This window comes from Erpetoichthys calabaricus, chromosome 4 (assembly GCF_900747795.2).
Source record: "Erpetoichthys calabaricus chromosome 4, fErpCal1.3, whole genome shotgun sequence".
Lineage (NCBI taxonomy): Eukaryota > Metazoa > Chordata > Cladistia > Polypteriformes > Polypteridae > Erpetoichthys > Erpetoichthys calabaricus.
The window spans coordinates 4241329-4247328 of NC_041397.2; the positions used below are offsets into that span (position 1 = coordinate 4241329).

The window sequence follows — 6000 nt, forward strand, 5'->3', positions numbered from 1 at the left end:
CTTTGTGCCAACCTCTGTGGACTTCTTAACCAACAAAGCTCAGCATGTGTGACTTAACATCATCACGTCCTCCATGTCGTTCCTCAACACTGGCACTCCACAGGGTAGTGTGCTGAGCCCCCTGCTATGACTGTGTGGCCACACACGCGCCACCTCCATCCTTAAACTGACAAGCACTAGTTTAACAGGTTCGTAATTAACTTTAATACTCAGTGTTTTTAAAAAGCCATGCTCAGTGTTTATATTCTCTTTCTGTTTTAGCCAATGCTTGCCTTCAAGAGAGCAAGAGACTGGTGGAGAAGAAACCATCTGGACAAAGTGCAGAGAGGATCAAGAACTGAAGTTGGCACCAAAAAAAAATTTACGTGACGATGGGCGTAGGTGTCAGACAGATGACATGTTAAGTGAAGATGAGGACTAAACGAAAAGAAGACTTAAAAATAAGCAGAGCACGAGTGGGCCAGGATGCAATCTGATCGTTTATAGGTTTTATACTGTAATAAGGTTTTCAGTTTTTCTATGTTTTGTATTCAATAATAAAACAGTGCTTAGTATTTTGGTGCCGTGGATTGGATTGGATTTTGTCACTTTACTCTACCTTCATACATGTAATAGCAAAAAAGTTAATTCCATATTGATAACAAGGAGGATGATCTGCAGTGATATGTGTCAGGAACTGGAGTTATGGGGTTTAATGTCACTGACCAGGCCAGGATCACGTCATGGGAAAGGCCTCACCCCAACGGGCTTAATCCAAGATGTACTGGCCTGCCTCAGTGTTTGCCAAGTCTGTGGTTTTCTCGCCTAATTGGGCTATTTTGTGATCATCTATCACTATTAATGAAAATGTCAGTTCTCCCAAAACTGAAACCTTAACTCCACTAAAGCACTTTCAATGAACCGCAAAGGACTCCACTTCCCAGCCTTCCCTTTATGGGTTCCTAGAATTGATGCACAGGGAACATAGTGACATTAAAAAACAAGTGTACATAAGCAAGTCTAAATCTAATAAATATAGTAATTCATGGAACATAACAACTAAATGATACATGAACAGAACAATATTAACAGAAATAACCATAATAAATTATTCATATTGAGTAATGAATAGAAATGACAAGGAAAAGGAATATAAAAATAACTGTGGGAGGGAACCACAGCAAAGACATGGCACTGACTGATCATCACGATTGCCACTGCTGTGTGGTGGTCTATGCCCACCTAATTTTTCATTTAAGGCTACTGTAGCATTGGTTTCAATGTTACACCTTGTGATGGATGGCTGGCAGCTTATCCCGGCCGACGCATCCAAGATGCTAGAGGGCGTCTTTCCTGCAGCATGGAGGTGCCCCGGATTCCGCAGGGCACCATGGAAAATGGAGTTCAGCTTCAAAGCCCTGCTGGGTGCCATGGGTACCATTGTGGGACGCTGCAAGGAGATGCGGAGATTTCTATTTTCCCGGTAGCCCAAAGGTACTCCCCAGTCACGAGGATAGAGAAATAGAAGTACTTCTGGGCTGAAGAAAAACACAAGTCTTCATCTGACCCAGAAGTGCTATGGAATCACATGGACAGGCGAACAGGAGCACTTCTGGGTCAAGGACTATTTAAAGGACTGGTTGAAACCCAGCAAGCTGAGCCGGAGTTGGGAGGGAGTGTGACAGAGCTGCTGGGAGGAGAGGAGGATTTAGTATTTGGGATTACTGATTATTGATTTGTTAATTGTGGTGAGTGTGGTCAGTGCTTGGTGCACTGTATTTAACACTAGAATTACCAGAGCCTACGAAAAAACTCGTAGATCCGTCCCACCTTAATTCGCTTCACACTTCTCCGTCAGCATCTTTTGTCCTGTAAATGTGTTGATAAGCAGCAAACAGCAATCAGCCTGCTATCACATCCCCCACCGGTGCACAGTTTTCTCAGCTCAAGTCTGTTTACCTCCGTGTCAGTAGCTTGGAGTTGTATAGAGTGAGAAGTCAAGCAAAATGACTCCTTTTATAAATACTATATCGTTATTTGGAACACATGCATTTCCTGTGTGTTCCGTGTCTACAACGATCTATGTAAACACATCGTTAACACAGAAACGTTTTTCATGTTTTAGTAATAATTGAGAAAATGTAGATATGAAGTATATAATATGTGAAGCCTGAATTCCAAATATCAAAGAATCACTTTCACAACAGGTACAAATATAACAGAATAAATGAGCTTTTATTCAAAAATATAACTGCAAAAAAAAAACAAACCGTGTATACCTGCGACATTGACAAACAATTTGAACGACAGATTTGGTGGCACAACGGTATCAGCTGCTGTCTTGTAATTAAAGCTTTCCGGGTTCGATCCTGGGCAAGTCCGTTTTGAGAACTGTGCTGCTCGTGTGCTTACTATTTTAGAATAAAACCATACATTTGATTCCAGTCTGTAACAGCCAGTGTAATTTATGATACTTGTAAAGGTTAGCTTTGTTTTTTTCTATTCTGTTATTCTCTCAGCCGAGTTCACGTTCCCAACACCCACAACCCGTACATTTGACGCTGCTGTTTTCACATAGATGCGCTATAACAGAGGTACACTCAACTCATGCCGACGATTCTACATCGGATCAAGAATGCACTTCTGCCATCGCTGCACTATGTATATGTACATGGGAAGCTCTGCACTCGTGACTTTACGCTGTAGATCTGGCTCTTACATACAAAGGACGGTGCCTGTGCCCCAAACATTAACATTTATATGTTACTTACATAAAAGCCAGATCCGATGTAGAACCGTCGTCATGTAAGTAAATAACTCAAGGTAAATAACATTCGATTTACCTATTTACAATTATTTATTTACTTACTTCCTACAGCGTAAAGTCTCGAGTGCAGTACATATACAAAGTACAGCGATGGCAAAAGTACATCCATGATCTGATGTAGAACCCTCGTCATGTAAGTATATAACTCAAGGTAAATAGGTAAATAACATTAGCTCTGGCTTTTATGTAAGTAACATATAAATGTTAATGTTTTGGGCACATGCACCATCCTTTGTATGTAAGAGCCAGATCTACAGCGTAAAGTCACAAGTTAACTGCAGTGCTTCCTCTGTTTGATCGTCAAAGGCATGCTCATAAATTACACTTGTAATGTCACGAAAAATACCTGCTGACACTTTAGTACGCGAGCTGTGGTACGAGAATGCAGTTAGACTTTTTTTTGGGCACATACACCATGCTAGTGTTTAGATCTGGAAGGTGTAGCGTTGGCGAAATAAATAATATGCGAGCTATAGCGCGTCTTTATGTGATCCAGATAAATAACATTTGAGCTATAGCACGTCTTTATGTGAAAACAGCAGTGTCAGATGGGGGGGATTAGGGTAGAATCGTGAACGCGACAGAGAATCAAACTGAATAAAAAAAAAACAAAACAAAGCTAACCTTTCCAAGTATCACACATTTACACCGGCTGTTACAGACTGACTGAGCGCATTTGTTCTCTTATATTTGTACCTGTTGTGAAAGTATTTCTTTGATATTTGGACTTTAGGCTTCACACATTATAAACTTCATGTCTACATTTTGTCAATTATTACTAAAACATGAAAAACGTTTCTGTTTTAACGATGTGTTTACATAGATCATTGTAGACACGGAACACACACGAAATGCATGTGTTCCAAATAACGATATAATATTTATAAAAGGTGTCATTTTGCTTGACTTCTCACTCTATGCAACTCTAAGCAACTGACACGCAGGTAAACAGACTTGAGCTGAGAAAACTGTGCGGTGGTGGGGGATGTGATAGTAGGCTGCTTGCTGTTTATCAAACATTTACAGGACAAAAGACACCGATGGAGAAGTGTGAAGCGATTTAAGGTGGGACGGATCTACGAGTTTTTTCGTAGGCTCTGGTAATTCTAGTGTTAAGAAAATAATTAAAAATCAACTGTCTGTTGGGAAAAAAGGTGGGCAATAGCGCCACCAAGCGACCATTATTTACAACCTAAACTCAGGACTGGGGTCTGGCCAGTCCATTTTTATTTCTTTTATTTTAATCAGATCTTGTTCATGCTGTTCTTCTAATTGCTGTGCATTACATTTTTACAACTCACTCGGACCTAATCCAGGTCTTCGAAAGTCTTCAAAGCCCTCAAAGAGATTGTTAGAGTAGACCCATCCATCAGAATTCTTTCACATTAGGGGTATGTAAGAGCCAATCGTAGACGGTTAAGGCCTTCAGTTAAATTCATGTAGTGTTTGCTTGATTCCTACAGAACATTAGTTTCTTACAGCTACTGTGAAATGATGCAGACAACACAGCAAAAAGAGTTGGGCCAGCCACCCCATACACTTGAAAGTTGGCTGTGAAAAAGCAAAGATTTGAGCAAACGGTCCTGACAGACATCAGTCCACAACAGAACTGAGGAGATGAACACAATATGGCGGTTTTAAAGCCGGTCAGGGGAAATGATGTCATCAGGGCAGGAACCGGAAGTGACATCATCGGACTCAGGAAGAATCTCCCGTGGTTGGTCTGCCGAGGAAAAAGAGAAAGGATCAGTGCACTCTGCCACCCGCTGGTCCGGTTTGGAATTGCCCTTTAGCTGCCTTCCATGTGCACGTGTGTCACACTACCTAGAATATGCTATCGCCTTTACCCCCTGTATCCATCCATCTATTATCCAACCCGCTGCATCCTAACTACAGGGTCACGGGGGTCTGCTGGAGCCAATCCCAGCCAGCAGAGGGCGCAAGGCAGGAAACAAACCCCGGGCAGGGCGCACACACATACACACACCAAGCACACACTAGGGCAGCGTTTTTCAACTTTTAAGTATTTGCGACCCGAGTTTTCATAACACTTTTAATCGCATCCCCCCTAACAATTTTTTGAAACCCTATATTTATTGCTGCTGGTACACCGCTACAAGTTTCAAATTTCCCTACGAATAGCGAAATTACGCCACATATGGCAACATTCGCGCGCCCCACAGTTTGGGAATTGCTGCACTAGGGACAATTTAGGGTCGCCAGTACACTTAAACCTGCATGTGTTTGGACTGTGGGAGGAAACCCACGCAGACCCGCGCGGGGAGAACATGCAAACTCCACGCAGGGAGGACCCGGGAAGCGAATTACCCCCTGTAAGTTAATGTGAAATAGAACTTTCTTAGCTATATCTGTAATACAGTGTATTAATTAAGTCAGTCTAGAATTAGTTTCATTGCTAGCATGGACTGATAGACCCATTTGCAGTTTGTAAATAGGAAATGGCATATAGTTTTCTGAACATTTAGAAATGGTTTCGACTGTATGTGCAAACAAACAAGATCTTCTTCTTTTTCTGTCGACTGCTCCTGTTAGGGGTTGCCACAGTGGATCATCTTCTTCCATATCTTCCTGTCCTCGTCATCTTGCTCTGTCACACCCATCACCTGCATGTCCTCTCTCACCACCTCCTCTTAGTCCTTCCTCTTTTTCTCTTCCCTATCAGCTCTATCCTTAACATCCTTCTCCCAATATATCCAGCATCTCTCCTCTTCACATGTCCAAACCAGCGCAATCTCGCCTCTGTGACTTTGTCTCCCAACCGTCCAACTTGTGCTGACCCTCTAATGTCCCCATTTCTAATCCTGTCCATCCTCGTCACACCCATTTTTAACTCTGCCACCTCCAGCTGTGTCTCCTGTGCCACCGTCTCCAACCCATATAACATAGCTGGTCTCACTACCGTCCTGTAGACCTTTCCTTTCACTCTTACTGATACCCATCTGTCACAAATCACTCCTGACACTCTTCTCCAGCCATTCCACTCTGCCTGCACTCTCTTCTTCACTTCTCTTCCACAATCCCCATTACTCTGTACTGTTGATCCTAAGTATTTAAACTCATCCACCTTCACCAACTCTACTCCCCTCATCCTCACCATTCCACTGACCTCCCTCTCATTCACACACATGTATTCTGTCTTGGTGGTCCTACTGACCTTCATTCCTCTCCTCTCC

General features: G+C 42.5%; 1 protein-coding gene across 1 annotated transcript in view; it reads left to right on the forward strand.

Annotated features, from left to right (window-relative positions):
- The window catches only part of poglut2 (protein O-glucosyltransferase 2), an 85069-nt gene extending 84515 nt beyond the window's left edge, over positions 1 to 554 (forward strand). The window contains exon 11 of the mRNA XM_051926350.1: positions 262 to 554. The gene's annotated coding sequence lies outside the window, so the exon portion shown is untranslated. The remainder of the gene's footprint in view (positions 1 to 261) is intronic.
- The last annotated feature ends 5446 nt before the right edge of the window (positions 555 to 6000 follow it).